Source organism: Neovison vison, chromosome 6 (genome assembly GCF_020171115.1).
Source record: "Neovison vison isolate M4711 chromosome 6, ASM_NN_V1, whole genome shotgun sequence".
Taxonomy (NCBI): domain Eukaryota; kingdom Metazoa; phylum Chordata; class Mammalia; order Carnivora; family Mustelidae; genus Neogale; species Neogale vison.
The window spans coordinates 117,968,077-117,988,043 of record NC_058096.1 but is presented as its reverse complement, the minus strand read 5'-3'; the positions used below and the strand labels follow the sequence as shown (position 1 = coordinate 117,988,043).

Genomic DNA, 19,967 nt, shown 5'->3' with positions numbered 1-19,967 from the left:
AAGAACCTTATAGTTTACCTTCTAAATTGCAATACCTCCTCCCTTCCCCTGCCTCTCCTCTTTCCCCCATCAACTTTTCCAACTTTAAGAGGGTTTTTTGGTATTTTTTTTCCCCATTTGGAGGGATTCTCGACTGCAAGGATTCTTGACTGCACCCAACAGAAACTGATTCTGGCTCCTTTGAGCAGGAAAGGGATTCTTGGAAGGATAGTGGGTGGGTGTCAACATGAAGGCTGAAGATCCTGATGAGCAAATGAGCAGCACCAAGGGGAAGTGGGCAGTTGTAACCACAGCCGTGGTCATGCTAAGGGGACAGCCTGGTTGGAAAGCAGTGTCTCTCTGGCTGCTGAGCCCTGGCCCTGGCATTGCTGCCACCATTGGCTCAGACATCAGAGGCTCCTGCCATGCCTCTGGTACAGTCAGCTTCTTTGTCTTGCTTACTTCAGACCCATGGTTCTCTGATTCAGGAGGATGAGCCTGGATCATGCAATCATTCCCTAATTTCCAAGGGATGGGGCTCTGTTTCCTACCAAGGCCAGGCAAAGAATGACTGCCCTACATAGTAAGGGGGTTTGGATGCTGACCACTCCTCAGAAACAACCCAGAAAATACTAGTATAGATCCAAGCCTTGGGTACACAGTCTTCTTTTCCCCAAACAGATGAAGGGAGTCATTTCTTCTCTCAGAGGGATGAGTGTCCCTTTCTCTCTAACAAGGAATACCAGCTGCCTGGAGTTTTCTGATATCTAATGATATATAATTAATTTCTACATTAAATTATACAAATTTATAAATATTTAAGTATTTATTATCTTTATATTATACTTAACACAATTGGATAGTATATTAATATAGTTTAATTAATATACTTTTTAATTAATTAATTTTTAAATTTAATTAATAATAATAAAGATTTCCTTAGCGACCATCTCCAACATAGGATTAAGGATTATTTTATTTTATTTTATTTCTTTATTTTTAAAAGATTTTATTTATTTATCTGAGAGAGAGACAGCATGAGAGGGGAGAGGTCAGAAGGAGAAGCAGACTCCCCACTGAGCAAGGAGCGCAATGAGGAACTCAATGCTGGGACTCGATCCGGGGACTCCAGGATCATGACCTGAGCCTAAGGCAGTTGCTTAATCAACTGAACCACCCAGGTGCCCATATTTTACTTATTTTTTAAAGCTTTTCTTAGTCAAAGCCAAAGGGCTCTTTATTTCACATGTAGAGAGAAATAAATGTTTCTTTATATATATATATTTTAAGATTGTATTTATTTATTTGACAGGGAGAGAGAGAGTATAAGCAGAGGGAGCGGCAGGCAGCGGGAGAGAGAGAGAAGCAGGCTACCTAGAGAGCAAGGAGCCTGATGTGGGACTCAAGCCCAGGACCCTGAAATCATGACCTGAGCCCAAAGTAGACGCCCAACCAACTGAGCCACCCTGGCCCCCCAGGATAATTGTATTATAAAGATTTTATTTATTTTAGTGATAGCTAGAAAGCATGAGCAGGGGAAGGGGTAGAGGCAGAGGGAAAGGCAGAAACTCCCAGACTCCGTGCTGAGCATGGAGCCCATGCAAGAGTCATTCTTATGACCCCGAGATCACGACCTGAGTCAAAATCAAGAGTCAGAGGCTCAACTGACTGAACCAGCCAGGCGCCCCAAGAATAATTCCATTTTAAATAAGAAATCTGTGGCACTCCCTCTGGCGGCACATATATGGAAATTAGAGTGATAAATTTAAAAAAATCTGTAACTTAAAAAATCTCCAAAACATAACATTTAAATAGATGTTAAATGTAGAGGTCAATGGCAGGGAAATATTTTTCCTTTGGAAAGCTAAATGTATAGCCTCAAAATACCCCACAGCTACAAAGAGAAACTCTGCAACTCTTTCAAGATAGTACAGTCAAGTACCGTGTCACTCTGTCACTTAGTATAATGTTTTCAAGCATCAAGATGCTGACAGTTGGAAGAATTAGGTGCTGTTTTTGTGTAAGGAGAGATAATAGAGTGAATAGGATGGGATTCATTGGAGCAGGTTTCTGGGGAGGTGAGTCTTTAGTGAAATCACTAAGAGGGTCGTGACAATGACCTGGTAGAGATGAGGAGATTCCCGAAGGAGGGAATTGGCAAGATGCATATGGGAAATGCATCGTGGCTGTGATAGATCTTGGTAACTGTGCTGAGAAGCGAAGAAGAGGAAGAATGTCCTTCAGAGCCGGGGAAAGGCCTAAATTCAGCCTTTTTGGTCAGTGCTAGGCTAATAAAAATGGGTTCTGATAGGTCAATCATCCTCTGGTGTGCTGATGTGGAAAAAAAAAAAAGATCACTCCTCCCTGTTTCCGGCTCACCAGCTTCCCCTCCTCTTTGGACCCCACCCTGCCCCCAGCCTGTGGCTAAACTGCCCAACTGCCAATTAAAACCCACACTTCCCAGCATGCCTTGCACACCCCAGAAGCCCCAGTCCCCACCATTCATTCTGTTCCCCAGCTGAAAGCAGCCGTAGCAAATCACCCTCCAGATTCGGGGCGCCCAGCACAGGGCCTCTCGCTCTCTGGGCGCCTCTCCCCACTACCTGCCTTGGCTGTGGCTGAACCTGCTACCACTTGACAGCAAACCACACTTGACACAGGAACAGGGAGGAGAATGGGGCCTACACTCTACTCCTCTATGAAATCAACATGGTTATGCTCCTCCTCCCACAACAGGCTGCTTCTGAGCCTTTGGCCCTTCTCTCCTCAATGCCAGGGTCTCAGGAGACCTGGCAGGAGCCTCTGGGGTAGTCTTCCTCTTTGACATGTAGAGCTTCCAAGGGCTGTGTGTGTGTGTGTGTGTGTGTGTGAAGTGAATTTGGGAGCTTTTGACCAGTGCTCTGTGACATTTGCACTTTGCCTCACTGCTGAGGCCCCTTTGGTCTCCATAACCTGCACTTCCTTCCCTCCCAAGCACTCCCTCACTTCTAAGGAACCTGCTCTTTGTCCTACAGTTGGCCTTCAGGCCTGCACCCCTCCCCGTCTGAGGAATCCCCCCACCATTTTGTTTTTAAGATTTTATTTATTTATTTGTCAGAGAGACAGAGAGAGTACAGGCAGGCAGAGAGGCAGGCAGAAGCAGAGGGAGAAGCAGGCTCCCCGAGAAGCAAGAAGCCTGATGCCCCCCACCATTTTTTTTTAAATTCTTTTTTGTCCCTGAGCAGTTGGAACCTTGTTTCATGATTATACCTTCCCTTCTGCTGCCATTCTAGAATGCCATAGTCTTCAGGCATGTGGAACAAGCTGGGCTTCGAATCTGCCCCAGGAGTCCACCACTCTGAAACCCAAAAAACTCTAAAGGCCAGCAATGTGTGTGTGTGTGTGTGTGTGTGTGTGTGTCTGTGTGTGTGTGTGTGTTGGGCACAAATTCATTCGGTTGCAAAACCTGACCTGAACTGACAGAAGCTTATTTTGTTCCCTTTATCATTTACCCCGGAAAGTGGATATGTACGTTTGTTGCCAAAATGTTAATGTGGTTTGGCAGTGTGGTTCTAGACCCTGTTGAAAGAATTAGCAGGCATATGCCCTGTGTTACCCTTATAAATCATGAAAAATTATGATTTTTGAAAACATCTTTGGCCCCAGGATTTTGGCATAAGAACCAATTATTTTGGACCTGGACTATAATGCCACAAGAAAGAGGACTGATACATAATTAGAGACACCCATGTGACAGAATACTGTGGAGCAAATAAAAATCCTATCCCTGAAAACTTAAGGACCTAGGAAAACAAGTCCAGTGTATTGTTATAAATTATTTATATATAAGTTTTAAAAAGAACACATGGAATCTTGTCTTAACTTTATATTAAAAAATATCACTTAGGCATAGAAAAAGCTTGGGAGGCAGCAGAACATAATGTTAATAATGAGTTGTCTCTGTATTATGCCTCTGTGGTTGATTTTCTTCTTTTTTAGCCTTTCCAGTATCTGTGTAATGCTTTTATAATGGGATTTTTTTTTTAAAGAAACCACTAACTGTTACTAAAAAGAACTTGGTACTGACACTTTTGAGTGTGTGTCCTCGGGCAAAACACGTGATCAACCTGAGCTTGATTTTTTTTTTTTTTTTTTGTAAATTAAGACTATCAGTACCTACTTCTACCTACTTCTCAGAGTTATTAAGAGACGATATACCTGGACGGAAGATGGCTTGGTAGGTGGCAGTTTTAATAATAGCAAAGGAAACTTACATACCAGTTTTGTCATGGGCAGCAGCAAGATGAATAGATCCCTGGACCTGCCCTCCGATCTTAAAAGTTTATAAAGAGGACCTAACCAGGCTCAGCCACATATACCCTGCAGGTGTTTTCAACAACTTGTCACCATCTCAAGGCTATGTCCATGCAGCAGCCTCTGGGAGTGGGAAAGGCAATTGGAACCCACATTCCCAGGATACAGGAGGGAGTGAAGAACCTGAAAGTACCCTGGTCCAGCTCATGGGTTAATCAGTGGTCATGTCTTTTTTTTTTTAAAGTAAAAGATTCTATTTATTTATTTATTTATTTACTCATTTGACAGAGAGAAGAGAGAGCACAAGCAGGAGGAGCGGCAGAAGGAGCGGGAGAAGCAGGCTCCCCAAAGAGCAGGGAGCCCGATGTGGGACTCGATCCCAGGACCCTGGAGTCATGACCTGAACCGAAGATAGACGTTGAACCGACTGAACGACCCAGGCATCCCAGGGGTCATGTCTTTTTTGATCACATTCCCCCAACAGGACCAGATCATGCAAGGCCTAGAAACCATGGTAAGGACTCAGATTTATAGTCATCAATTATGAAAAAGGATTTCTCAATGACCAACAAGTGATTTTTTTCAAAACTGCAACCTCTCCAACTGCTCCAGAGCAAGACACTTTAACCTTCATTCATTTAAAGAAATTTTTGTTGCTAAAAAACAAAACAAACGGAAACAGACTCATACAGAAAACAGTCTGGTGGTTGCCAGAGGGAAGGGGCTTGTGGGATGGGTAAAATAGAAGAGGATTAAAAGGCACAAACTTCCAGGTATAAAATAAATAAATCAAGACGATGTCATATACCCCGTAGGGAATATAGTTAATAACAACGCTGTATGGTGACAAAAGTTAGGCTTATCACAGATCACTTCTTAATGTATATAGATGTTGAATCATTAAGTTGTACGCCTAAAACAAAATACAATCTTATATGTGTTATGTACCCATTATAATTCAATAAAAAAGAAAAAAAATTGCTAGGTACGCACTAGGTGCTAGACTAGGTGTTACTGGGAATGCACACCAAGTTGAGCAAACCATAATCCCTGGCAGGACCCCTGACCCCAAGACCTGCAGAACCAGAACAAGAACTGGCGGTGGGCAGCACTAGACAGAACCATGATCAGAGTCCCATAGAGACACAAAGAGATCCCATCATCTCTCCTATAGTCTCTCCTTGTGGGGACTTTATTGCACACACGGTCTTCCTTAATCTCTTCTTCAGACTTTGACCCCAGTCCCAATTCCATCTCTGTTTTTTTGTTTTATTTTGTTTTAAAGATTATTTATTTATTTATTTGACAGAGAGAAATCACAAGTATGCAGAGAGGCAGGCAGAGAGAGGAAGAAGCAGGCTCCCTGCTGAGCAGAGAGCCCGATGTGGGGCTCGATTCCAGGACCCTGGGATCATGACCTGAGCCAAAGGCAGAGGCTTTAACCCACTGAGCCACCCAGGCACCCAATTCCATCTCTGAAGGACACAATTCAGATGCTGCCTCTTTCACAAAACTGCCTCTGAAGTCACCCACTAGTTGTAGGTGCTTCCCCCACGACCCTCCCAGCGCCTCATTCCTGTCTATGATTTCCCCCAATTCTGCCCTGAACAGAAACATGCTTACTGTGCGTGTCCCTCCCCCTCAACCTCCCAGGGCTCACCACACCCTGGCACTGACAGGAGATTTATGCCAGATTCTTGTCATCTGTGTGCCACACAAAATCTTCGATCGTATGTTGATACTGTCAGTGTTTCCGGAAAAGGAAGAGGCAATATCCACACAGAGGCCAGTCACTGGAATGAGTGGCTGAGGGAGGCCATGGGCTCCTTCTCCTGGGAGAGTTTCATGAACTGTGTGAGTCCCCACCTGGTGGGCCCCAAGAAGCAAGAGGAGCTGACCCAATGATCTGAGACCCACCCGCTCCCTGAGATGGTTGGAGCAGAGGAGTATACAAGCCAAGAAGGACCTTCAGCCGGGACAGCCTCACTTGCCCTCAGTCTTTGCATTGACCCCTAAGCTCTTCCAGGACTGGCATCATGAGGGGTTGAGTGGTTCCAATGTGGGCGGTGGCCTCTCCTCTTTCCGTTTTCGACTTTTGGTTCTTAAAAACTACATTCCAAATGAGGGAAATGAAACTACTGAAGACTGTCCCCCAGGAGCCAGCTGATGTGGGGCAAGAGAACAATTCCCAGTTAAGGCCCCAAAGGAAATCCCCTCCCTGTCATGTGCTGAGGCCGGGAGAAGCGGGGGAGGCACTAGCTCACTGCTTGGCCAGGCCCAGCCATCAGAGTAAAGGCCCAGATGGTAGGGCTGCCGGTCAGTGGCCGGAGCGGAGAGCCCAAGGCAGAGTGGAAAACACCACAGGTGGAGATCTTGCTGGGGAGGCTTCCCAGAAGAGGGGAGCCCAAGCAATGACTTGGGGATGGGGTGGACTGGGGTAGGCGGAGGAGATACCATTGTAAGGAAGGAAGGGAGGTCTTATTGTACAACCCTACTGTATGGGGAGTACAGAGTGGGGAACATTTGTTCTGTGTTTAGGGAAATTGTGAGCAGATAGGACTGGATGAAACCCGTTCTCTCCTCTGGCCATCCGAGATGCCACCAAGGAAAGAAGGCTAAGAGGAAGAACATGGCCCTAATCCCTGCTATGGGAAGAAGCAGGAGGACAAGAAGATGGTCAATCCCCTGTCTGAGAAAATGCCCAAGAATTCTGGCATCAGACAGGATATCCAGCCCAAAAGGGACCTCACCATCTTTGTCAAGTGGGCCCGCTACATCTGGCTGCAGTGACAAAGGGTCATTCTCTATAAATGTCTAAAAGTGCCTCCTGTGATTAACCAGTTCACCCAGACCCTGGACTGCCAAACAGCTGCTCAACTGCCCAAGCTGGCCCCCAGATACAGACCAGAGACAGAGCAAGAGGAGAAGCCAAGACCGTTGGCCTGGGCTGAGAAGAAAGTTGTCAGCAAAGCAGATGTCTCCACTGAGATGCCTCTTGTCCTTCAAGCTAGGGTTAATACTGTCACCACCTTGTGGAAAACAAGCAGGCTCAGCAGGTAGTGATTGCACATGATGTGGATCCCACTGAACTGGTTGTCTTCATGCCTGCCCTGTGTTGTAAGATGGTGGTCCCCTACCGCATTACCAAGTGGAAGGCCAGCCTGGGCGTCTGGTTCATGGGAAGACCTGCACTACTGTTGCCTTCACACAGGTTAATTCGCAAGACAGAGGAGCTCTGTCCAAGCTGGTGGAAGCCATCAGGACCAATTACAATGACAGATATGATGAGACCCACCATCACTGGAGAGGCAACATCCTGGATCCAGAATGGGTGGCTCACGTTGCCAAGTTGGAAGAGACAAAGGCTAGAGTCTCGGTCACCAAACTAGGCTGAGAGGATGCTTTGAATCTTCCATATGTAAAAGTAATAAAAGTTCTCTTTCAAAAAAAAAAATGACTGGATGAAACCCACTTGTAGACACATGTTGAAGTATGGCAGGTAATAATGAAGAGAGGCTACAGGCAAGATTAGACTACATGAGGCATCTGGACTTTCTCCTCCAGCTGAGAAGCGCCCAGCTCCTTGCTTTCACCTCAGCTCTCCCCGGAAATGTTGGTGTCCTACTGGACACTAAACTTGGCTTTGTTATACAGTTGAACAGGAGATGGGTACGGAATCCACAACGCTTGGAGCAGGGTAAAAGAAAAAGGCACATAGTCCCCCAAACTCTCACCATCCCAAGGAGGGATGTGCCTGGAAAGGGCGGGGCTGGATGTGCCATCAGTTGTGCTCCAGAGGAAGTAGTCCGATCCCCTCTGCGTTAAGCGGCCTGCAGGGGAGAGGGTCCAATCCTGAGTTCTGCAGTCAGGGTACAGTCTTGCTGGCATGGGGAAGTGTTGTTCTCAGCTGTAGAGCTGCATCGATTTCAGCTGGAAGTCTCAGGTCCTTTCAGCTTGGTCCAGATGAGAGAGGGAGAGCTGCCGGGGCTATTTGCCAACAAACTGGCTTGTCTCCGCAAATCCATCAAGACCGCTGGTTTTCTAAGGATTTATTTGAGGGGTAACTGCTGCCTTCCTCAAAATAAATTCTGTGAAGAACCTTAATATATAAAACATTAAGCTCAGTGGGTTGAGTCTCTGTCTTTGGCTCGGGTCACCACCTCAGGGTCCTGGGATCAAGCCCTGCCTCAGGCTTTCTGCTCAGCAGGGAGCCTGCCTCCCCTTCTCTCTGCCTGCCTCACTGCTTACTTGTGATCTCTGCCTGTCAAATAAATAAAAAAATTAAAAAAAATAAAACATTTACAAGCGGAATTGCTTGGGATAAATAGGAGATAGCGTGCTTAGAGTCCCACCAGGCAGACTGGAGGGACCTCTGGGGACCCCTAAAGCTGTTGAACCTGATTTTAAAGGTAAGAAAGGCAATGGCAAGCCATGAAAGGGCTTTAAAGCAGGGGTGAGACTATCCAATATACATTTTAGAAGGATGCCCGTGGCTGCTGGGCAGAATCGGCATTGGAGACAGCCCTGTTTAAGGCGGCTGCTGAAATAGTCCAGATGCGCCATGATGAATCTAGATCCAGGGCAGTAGCAGAAAGGACGAAGGGTAGGTTTGGATTCAAGAAACATTTCTGAGTTTGGGTGCCTGGGTGGCTGAGTCCGTTAAGTGTCCAGGCTCTTGATTTCAGCTCAGGGTGTGATCTCGGGGGCATGGGATTAAGCCCTGGGTCAGGCTCCACACTCAGTGAGAGGTCTGCTAGAGATTTCTCTACCTCTCCCTCTGCCCCCTACCCCCTCTCTAAACTAAATAAATTAAAAAAAATTTTTTTTTAAAGACAAGAAACATTTCTGAGTTAGAATCAGCAGGAATGGGTGACCGCTTGGATGTGAGTGGTGAAGTCGTCAGGGGCTGGGCTGCCTGGATGCAGGCGTGCCATTAACAATGGTGGCCAAACAGGGAGAGAAACCGGCTAGGACAGACGATAAGAATTCAGTTAAAGACACATTGTGTTGCAGCCATTCTGGGAGGAGTAACTGACCCCCAGACAGTTAAAAATATAAGTCTGGATCTTCTTGGGAAGAGCTTGGGAGAGAATATTGGAGCTAGAGATTATAATCCAGGAGTTATCAGCATATACGTAGACACAAAGGTGATTACATCCAGATGACTAGAAAATGCATACCACGTGAAGAAAAAGGCCTGGGAGAGAGTCTTTGTTCTCTTTCATTTGACTTTAGTTTCTTCATTAATGTCATCATTATTACCATTATGAATGAATAGTTTCGGGAGCAAAGACAACTTGTTGGGTGTTTGGAGCAGGAAGGACTTGCTCTTGTTTGTTGTTGTTGGTTAATTTTTTTTTTTGAAGATTTTATTTATTTGTTTGAGAGAGAGAGTGAGCAAGTACACAAGTGGGATGAGGGGCAGAGGGAGAAGCAGGCTCCTGGCTGAGCAGAGCCTGATGCAGGGCTTGATCCCAGGACCCTGGGATCATGACCTGAGCCGAAGGCAGATGCTTAACTGCCTGAGCCACCCAGGCGCCCTCTTGTTTTCTTAAGATGGAGATTCCAAGGATAATAATGCCACACGGAATCACAAATCAACAGGCTATAAGAGATACAAGCCAACCCTCCCGGACACTTCAAACCTCTTTCTTTATAGGAAAGAACAGAACTGGAGGTCCCTTCTCTGACTCTCCTAGTGTGGTTGCCTGCATTTCTCACTTGGGATGCCGGAGACACTGTAAATATCTTGTCTTCTCCACTAGATTCAAGCTCCTTAAGAACAGGAGCTATGAATAAGGCAAATAAAGCTGTTAGCATAGTGCCTGGCATCCATGAGAGGAGATTATTAATAAAGATTACCTGAGCAAATGGCTCTTCCAAAGGTGGACTCTCTCCTTATTGGAAAAATGCATGTCCTCCCCATTTCCCAAGTCTGCTCCTGCTTTACTCTTGGATGTAACCTTTAAGAAAATTTTCTAGGTCAACAGAGCTCATAGGCAGTGGTTCGCCACTCCCCAAAATCTCTAAGACAAGAAATTCAAAATGGATTAAAGACCTAAATATGAGACCGGAGACCATAAAAATCCTAGAATGGAGTACAGGCCGTAATTTCTCTGACAACATTTCTTAGCAACATTTTTCTAGATAGGTCCCATGATGCAAGGGAAACAAAAGTAAAATGAACTATTTGGATAACGATGAAACAAAAGCCTTCTACACAGAACAGAAACAACAAAACTAAAAGACAACCTAGTGAATTGGAGAAGATAGTTGCAAGTGACATTTTTGATAAAAGGTTAGTATTCAAAATATATAAATAACTTGGGCGCCTGGGTGGCTCAGTCTGTTAAGCATCTACCTTCGGCTCAGGTCACAACTCAGGGGCATCGGATGGAGCCCCGCATTGGGCTACCTGTTGCGCAGGGAGCCTGCTTCTTCCTCTCCTTCTGCCTGCCTCTCTGCCTACTTGTGGTCTCTTTCTGTCAAATAAATAAATAAAATCTTTTAAAAAAAGAGTTGTTTTATATATATACATATATATAATATGTATAATATAATATATAACATATATGTGTGTGTGTGTATAACTTATTCAACTCAACACCAAAAAACCAGAAATAATCCAATTAAAAATAGGCAGAAGACATGAACATATATTTCTTCAAAGAAGACATACACCGGGCACCGGGGTGGCTTAGTGGGGTGAAGGCTCTGCCTTTGGTTCAGGTCATGATCCCAGGGTCCTGGGATCGAGCCCCTCATCTGGCACTCTGCTCAGCCTGCTTCCCCATCTCTCTCTCCACCTGCCTCTCTGCCTACTTGTGATCTCTGTCTGTCAAATAAATAAATAAGATCTTCAAAAAGAAGAAGAAGAAGAAGAAGAAAACATACAGATGGGAGCACCTGGGTGACTCAGTAGATTAAGCATCTGACTTGGTTTCGGCTCAGGTCATGATCTCAGGGTCATGAGATAGAGCCCTATGTCAGGCTCCATGCTCAGCACAGAGTCTGCTAGAGATTTTTCCCTCTCCCTCTGCCCTTCCCCTGCTTGTGCTCTCTAAATAAATAAACAAACAAACTAATAAAATCTTAAAAAAGACATACAAATGTTCAATAGACACACCATCATTATCATCAGGGAAACGCAAATCAAAACTACAATGAGATATCACCTCACACCTGTCAGAACGGCTAAAATCAAAAACCAGAAAAAACAAGTGCTGGTGAGGATGTGGAGACAAAGGAACTCTCATGGACTGTTGAGTGGGAATGTAAACTGGTGTAGCCACCGTGGGAAACAGTATGGCGGGTCCTCAAAAGCTAAAAAAATATAGAACTACCCTAGGATCCAGTAATCATACTACAAAGAATACAAAAACACTAATTCAAAGGGATACATGCATCTCTATGTTTATAGCAGCATTATTAGTTAAGATATGGAAGCAGCCCAAGTGTCCATTGATTCAGTGATTGATGAATGGATAAAGAAGATGTGAATATATATATACATATATACGTATATATGTATACATATGAATATATGTACATATATATATATATGCAATGCTCTATGGGATGCAACAGAATATCACTCAGCCATAAGAGAATGAAACCTTGGTATTCACAACCACATGGATTGAGCTAGAGTATAATGCTTAAGCAAGTCGGTGGAGAAAGACAAATACCCTATTTCATTTCATTCATATGTGTAATTTAAGAAACAAAACAAATGAGCAAAGGGAAAAAAGAGAGAGGCAAACCAGAAAACCGACTCTTAACTGTAGAGAACAAACGAGTGGTTACCAGAAGGCAAGTGGGTGTGGGAATGGGTCAAACAGGCGATGGGAATTAAGGAGTGCACGTGTTGTGATGAACAGCAGGTGATTGAAATAAAACTTAAAAAAGAAAATCTCTAAGGCAAGAAAGCCTGGGAGCCTTGGTTAGGACTGCTGGGAGACCCTAAGTCACCAGCCTCCTGGCTCACCTGCAGGCGCCCTGGGGCTCTGCGTCCCTCCGGCCGCCCCCCCTCCCATCCCCCTGCCCCCGCCCGCAGTTCCCTCTAAGATGCCTGCTCTCCGCGAGTGCTGAGTCGCTGAGCGCCTCGCTCTCCATGTGACTACAGTTTCCGTCCGTTCCTTCCGCAAGTGCTAAAATAATCCGATGCCCCAGGGAGAGGAGGCAGCCCAGCCCCGCGCTCGGCTGCTCTCGAGGAGGCCGGAGCCCCGGGAGAGGATGCGCCCCGCGGAGCCGCCTGGGCCTGCGGGAGCCGTGAGTATTTCCTGCGGGGCGGCGGTGCTGGGGTGGGCGAGCTCGGGCGCCGCCGGCTGATGGGAGGTCCGTGTCCGGGGCCCACAGCCTGGGACGGACGGGGAAGTTGTGGCTTGCTGCCTACGAACGCCACCGCTTTGCTGCTCAGTTTGGGGGCCACTGCGCCGGGGAGGTGGAAAACCTCCCACTGGGAGCACTTGAGCTGACAGAGGTGGTGTGGTGTAGTGAAAACAGTGGAGCCTTCAGATTCCTCTTCTGAGGGTTTGCGTCCTGGCGCTCCGGGGAGAATTTCTGAGTCTCAATTTCTTCATCTGTGAAATGGGAACAATGATGCTCCCTCCCTGGGCTGAGTAACTGGAGGTAATGAGACCATCTGTGAATACTGAGCCTGCTGAGTGCTTGGATCTCCCTTCCTCCCCCATAACGTGGTTTGAGAATCACCATTTCATAGATGAAGGCACTGAGACACGCACTTACGGCTGTCTTAGCTGGTAGGTGTGTTTAAGGCTTTGGGGATAGAACTTGAGCAAGACAGGCAGAGCCCCTTCCCCCAAGTGTTTGTCCTTGGGAAGTTCTGTAGGGTTCTGTTACTTTGCCTCTTAGCTTGTTAAGTATCAGAGAGAAACTAAACCTCAGGCCTCCGACCCCTTGTCCAGTACTCTTCCCAGCCCTGGTGGCCTCTCCATGTGGACCAGATTATAGTGGGTTCAGCTGTATTCCCACGCCCTTAAGGGCTGTCTTAAGTGAGGGGCCACTGATCAGGCTTCTCCGGAATGGCCTCAGAATGGGCTGCTGGCTCACTTTGCCCCAGAGAGAAGGTGGCCACGTGTCCAACCGTGCTTGGGACTACAGGAGGCTGAGCAGGTTCCTAAGAATGGAGTGCCTAGATAGGCCTGGTCGTGAGTGGTGCACTTCCAGGGGAACAGAGGAGACTCCACTGGATGTTTCTTCGCTTATGGGTACAGCCTGTAGGAGTCTGGATGGTAGAAACTCTCACTACATAGGACCTGCCTTGCGAGATCACGCGTGCCCCCTTCACCTACCTACTGCGCCGCAAAAACTGCTTCTGTGGATGCCGATGGTTTGCTGGGTTTCACAGCCCCGAGACTTATTTCTTCTCCTCACACACCTATAGGTTTGTACGTGGTATGTCTGAGAGTTCCTAGAGGTGATTTTAGGGAATCGTGGACCAAGAAAAAAAAAAAAGTGGAATAAAACAAGACTTTGATTCTTGCCTTTAGATTAAAACAAAACAAAACAAACCAGTTTCGCAAAGAAGTTGCTTTCATCTAGTGGGTCCCCTCATAGGATCTTCATGAAAACTCATATACACCTGATCCCACTTAGTGCTTACACCTGTCGTCCAAGAGCAGGAAGCTTCCAGACAGAGAGTAGGGCCTGGAGTCTTTGGCCTGGGGCCTGTGTTGGGAATGCATTGACCTCTGTCTGTCCTTGGCTTCTTTCTTCATCACAGAAGAGCAATGCCAATACCAATTATGATCTTCATTCTGGCTGCAGTGTGTAACGAGACTCTTGGATGGACAACTGGATGTGCCTCACACTGTCCTCAGACCCACACTGCAACCACATAAGTTAGAGGACAGTGGACTTTCAACTATGGCTGAAAAACATAATCTTTCTCAGGGGAGACTGTATGTTTAGTGATGCTTACTGACAGGCCTGCATATTTGTGACAAACATTTTTGTCCTGGATAGAACTTCTTTATTATACACCTTTCCCACCCCTCAAACTATTCTTCTCAGCATCACTGAACAAACATTACATGCTAGTGTGTGGGGGCTTCTGGGCTAGGCTAGGTGAGGCTCTCTGAATGCTCCCAGAGGTGAAGACAGTGGTAAAGGACACTGGTATTTAGATCTTTTTTTTTTTTTTAAAGATTTTATTTATTTATTTGACAGAGAGAGATCACAAGCAGGCAGAGAGAGAGGAGGAAGCAGGCTCCCCGCTGAGCAGAGAGCCCGATGCGGGGCTCAATCCCAGGACCCCGAGATCATGACCCGAGCCGAAGGCAGCGGCCTAACCCACTGAGCCACCCAGGCGCCCCTGGTATTTAGATCTTAACAAGCTTCACAAGCCACATGAGTTCTGGGGTCTTTTAGTTGCAAATGACAAAAACCCAACTCAGCCTGGCTTCAGGGAAAAAAAAAAAAGTATTGTTTTAAATAACTAAAAAGTCTTTGTGGAAAAGCTTCAGGCATGGCTGGAGCCAGGTGCTCAAACATGGCCAGCTTTGCTTTTTTTCTGGTATTAGGCAGGTCCTAAAGCTGGTGGCAAAGATACTCCCATTCCTCTGTGAATTCAAAGAACTGCAGCTCCAAGCTTAGTTCCCACCAGTTTGGCATCTGGAGCAGGAACAGAAAGCCTCTTTCCCTGATAGTTTTAACAACAATCCTTCTGTTGATTCTCATGAGCTTGTCATCTGTGATGTACCCATTGTAAGCCAATCACTGTGGTTAAGAAAATAGAGGGCTCTGATGGGCCCAGCCTGGTGGTTAGGCCTCTCCTTGAGCCAGGGATTGAGGTCAAATGCAAACAAACATGGACTTCTTAAGAAATGAAGGTGGTTGGTGGCATGACAATTTAAATGTACCTAACACTACTGAACTTTATGCTTGAAAATGGGTAAGATGGTAAATTTTATGTTATGTGTATTTTACAATTAAAAAAAAAAAAAGAAAGAAGGGCACCCGAGTGGTACAGTCAGTTAATTATCTGACTCTTGGTTTTGGCTTGTGTCATGCTCTCAGGGTGGTGAGATGGAACCCTGTGTTGGGCTCTGCACCCTGCACAGAGTTGGTTTGGGACTCTCTTTCCCTCTCCCTCTGCCCCACCTCCTCGCTCACTTGCATGCGCTCTCTCTCTCAAATAATTTCTTTAAAGATTTTTATTTATTTGACAGAAAGAGATTGAGCATGAGCAAGGGGAGGGGTAGAGGGAGAGATTGAGCATGAGCAGGGGGAGGGGCAGAGGGAGAGGGGGAAGGAGAAGAAGGCTCTCTGCTGAGCAGGGAGTCTGATGCGGGACTTGAACCCAGGACCTTGGGATTGCGACCTAAGCAGAAGGCAGATGCTGAACTGACTGAGCCACCCGGGTGCCCTCAAATAAATAATTTTCTAAAAAATCGAAGAAAGAGAGAAAGAAGGAAAGAAAGGAAGAGAAAAGAAAGAAAGAAGAAAAGAAAGGAAGAGGTGATTTCCTCAAAGGGGAATTGAGGAGTTGTTACCAGAAGGCAAAATGATTGTGGGTAGGAAATATCAACTGATTTCCAGAGTAAATGGAGTCAGGTGCTGAGACCAAACCACATGTGTCTTCTCACTTCAATGCATGAGTGATTTCAGACTGAACAAAGGGAATAAAGGAGGAAGTAGAACCGCGTCATGTTCTCAGCAGCAAGGTGGGCAAGAGGAGCAGGGCTGGTACCTGTGATGGACTGAATGTGGCCACGAAGCGCTGTGAGGACACAGGGACACCCCACGTCCAGCCCAAACCCAAATATCGCTGTGGTCAGGGGCTAACTGTGTGTCCCAAGAGACTCTCTGCTGCGCCTCCAGGAAAGAAAAGAATCAGGAGGGAATTTCTCCACAGAAGTTAGCATTTGAGCACTGTCTTTTTACCTTGACTCTTGTCAAGCAGAACCTCAATGTCTGAGGCAGCCCAGGACCCACAATGCCAGCAGGGGCTCATCTTGGGGTACACATCATATTCTCCAGTAACCTCATGTCACTCCTTTTTAGATGTCAGGCTGGGTACTGGCTCCTCCTGGTCCTCCCTGTTGTTACTCCTCATCTGGTCCAGCTGCAGTCACTTGGTCTCTCCTGCCTTTCTGATGTTTCCTTGGGGGGTCCCACCCAATGCCAAGCCCGGGTTCTCCCCCTCAGATCATTCCATGGTTGGCCCTGGTTCACTTCCTTCAGGTTCATATACATTAATGGTTTCCCTATCGCTTCCCAGACTGACACTCTGAGACCTCCTCATGGGGCTCTCCTGATGGCTTTACTCTTGTTCGAGGTTCTTGAGCCCTTTCTCCAAGACCTGAACTGAAGTTTCTGTTATATTTAGTAATAATGGCTTCTTATTTCCTTCTAATGGCCCAGATTTTTTCTAGACTTTCTAACTCCTTTTACAGAACTGTGAAGGCCCTCATATTTGTCACAAATACACTCCAGGGCATTCATAGGTTACCTCATCCCCACAAAAGCCCTAGGTTCCCCATGAACACTGGAGGGTGCTATTCAGAACATCAAACACTGCAAGTGATGGGCACTGTCTAGTCAGAATGGACATTGTCATTAAAAGCAGGGTCCTAGGGCACCTGAGTGGCTCAGTTGTTAAGTGTCTGCCTTTGGCGCAGGTCATGATCCCAGGGTCCTGGGATCGAGCCTCATATTGGGCTCCCTGCTCAACGGATGGGATGCTTGCTTCTTCCTTTCCCACTCCCCCTGCTTGTGTGCCCTCTCTCAATGTGTGTGTGTCTCTCTGTCAAATAAATAAATAAAATCTAAAAAAAAAAAAAAGAAGAAGCAGTGTCCTAGGACCTCTGCTGGGGCAGAGGTTGCTAGATTGCTGGATTCTTGGTTACTGGATCACTGTGGGGTCCTAGCATGTCCAGGAGAGGGGCCTGGTTCATAGGATATCTATTTACCAACAAGTACAAACCTGTGCTCCTGCTGAATGTTCACTCAACAAGCAGGTGCATTTCTAGTACCTTCTACCCGGGCCTGAACTCAGCTCCAGTTTTGGCTTTACCGAGCAATTATCTTTGCCCTTTCTGAGCCTTGAATTTCCTATCTGTAAAATGGAGATAATGGATTTGAACCTAGATGTTTGCACACCAATGTTCACAACAGCACTGTTCACAACAGTCAAAAGATGGAAGCAACCCAAGTGTCCACTGATGGGTGAATGGACCAACACAGTGTGATCTGTACATACAATGGAACATTATTCAGCCATAAAAAGGAATGAAGTTCTGCTGGAGGACCTTGGAGGGTCCTTGGAAACATTAGACTAAATGAACTAAGCCAGGTACAGAAGGACACGATATATGACATGATATATGATATATAACCCCCATTTACAGGAGGTACCTAGAATAGGTGAATGTTTAGGGAAAGAAAGAACAACAGCTACCAGGAACTAATGGGGCGGGGCAGGGGTGTTGAGCAGAGAGTTACTGTTTAGTGGGCAGAGGTTCGTTTTGGGATGCTGCGAAAGTTCTGGAGAAGGACAATGGTGAAATTGCATGGCAATGTGAATGTGTTTAATGCTACTGAGTTGTACACTCAAAAAGGGTTAAAATGGTAGATTCTATGCCTATTTTACCCCAGTAAAAACTAGAGGTAATACTGCCTAGTTTGTCGAAATGTTGCAGAGAGCTAAGTGAGCTCAAATGTCTGTAAGAAACTTTTGCAACCTCAAGTGCTGGTATTGCCATTAGTATCCAATAGCAGTAAGTTACAATCCACTTGTTTTGGCTTTATCCAAGAATTCCTAAAAAAAACCATTGTTATTTTGGGGAGGAAGGGTTTTTGTTTTTGTTTTTAAATCCCATTATTCCCATTCTTCTGTGAATTCAAATAGATTTTAGAAAGCGGGGAGGGGGGGACACCAGCCTTAGAACAAATAGCCGCCTTGCCAGTACAATTTGAGGAATTTTGAAAAAGACAAAATGATCTCCCTTGCCATCCTGAAACTACACCATGAAAACTTTATTACTTTTCACCATTACCTATCTAAATACCCATTACAGAGCAGCACATAAAAGAGGGTTTCAGTCGTTCACACTGCAGTGGCAGCTGCTTTCTTCCTAATTCTGGCTGAGGACACTAAGCAGTGATTATCAAATCTTATTTTTGATTTTAACAAGACAAACTTCCCCCCAAATAGCCTTTGCAATCTCAATTAAATGGAGATTAAATTAATTAAACTGATCCAGAAGATTGAACAAGGAGTGACCTTATTTTTAGTTACACCACTTGATATGCTTCCTAAAGTATTTAGGGGGAAGTACGCTGGTGACTACAATCTAGTTCTAAATGCGTCAAAAACTAAGGTGGATTGAAGGCTGGAGAGAGGGATTGGTAGATGGAGAGCTGTGTGAAAAAAGCAAGTGTGGTAAAATGTTCAGAGTAGAAGCTAGGTGGTGGGTATACCAGCAAGCCCCATCAAATTCTTTCAACTTTGCTATATGTTTAAAATGTTCATAATAAAATATTGGGGAAAAGTTAAATTACTAACAATACCTAGTAACTGCTCATATTCCTTTTCATGAACATAAAATCAAATAATAAAAAATTTTTAAAAACTTCTGTAAGAGCTACAACTTTCTGTACCAAATTTTATTATATGGATCATTGCCCAACTGAACTCTTAGGATGTGATGAGAAGAAGACACATGCATTGGGCCATGTAGGATGAATAGGAGTTTGGCAGCTGGAGGAGACCAGAAAAAGGGCCTTTCCCACAGAGGAACCAGTGTGTGAAAATACATGATTTAGTCATGGATAGCAAATATCTGGGGGTGGCTGGGGCTTGCGGTATTGAGGTTGAGTTTTGCTGGATTCAGACGAGGTTTCAATTGCAGCTCTGACATTCTCTGGCTCCACAGCCTACACATTTGTGAGCCTCAATTTACCATGTATGAAATGGAGATAACATTCACCTGCTATAGGATTTTGTGAGGATCGTTATATGGAAAAACCCTGGAACGGCATCTATCCCAAGGTGAGCACTCGATCAACATTAGCTGTTGCAACTGAGAGCCTGGGGAGCAAGCTGGGAGCTTCAATCCTACCCCACTGAGCTGGTCAGCCCTCCAGAATCTGTATCGTGTCATTCTTCAGTTGGGCTCTTTCTCAAGAGAGCCAAGGTAGGAGGAGTGGCAGTAATGTTTCCACTCTGGGCCATAAGCCTTGATTCTCACCTATAACCCCTTTCCTGCCCATAATCTCCCACAGACTCAGGGTGGTCTCTCCATCCCTGAATGTCCCCAGGTCCACACTCCACTCAGGTGGAAGACAGTACTGCCACTCCTCCGTCTTGTTTAATACCCGCTCCCCTTTGGCACAAAGGAAATCTGCCTTCCCTTTAATTCTGATGCTACCTTGTCTTACTAATGAAGTCCACACATCTCCTTACATTGACAACTTTTTCCACACACATTCTCTCATTCAGTCTTGACATGACCCTGTGAGATCAGCAAGGTGGTGGACTCATTGTCACCCACGGCCCCACTGGAGTGTGAGAGAGAACAAACCTGTGATATTGAAAGGAAATGATAGGTTTGAAACTGATGCATCTTTGGCTGGGTGCCTGTCCACAGAGATTATATGGGGCTCTCATAAACAAGAGTGACAGCACGTTCCCACCGCCAGCCCAGTAAGAGCAAGGTGTTGTCACCCCA

The 19,967-nt window shown here is 45.8% G+C and overlaps 1 protein-coding gene and 1 pseudogene across 1 annotated transcript in view; both read left to right on the top strand.

The window, feature by feature from the left end:
* Positions 1-226: 226 nt before the first annotated feature.
* Positions 227-7,666, top strand: LOC122910121 (annotated as a pseudogene).
* Positions 7,667-12,470: 4,804 nt separating this feature from the next.
* The window catches only part of NRROS (negative regulator of reactive oxygen species), a 28,463-nt gene continuing 20,966 nt past the window's right edge, over positions 12,471-19,967 (top strand). The window contains exon 1 of the mRNA XM_044255148.1: positions 12,471-12,543. The gene's annotated coding sequence lies outside the window, so the exon portion shown is untranslated. The remainder of the gene's footprint in view (positions 12,544-19,967) is intronic.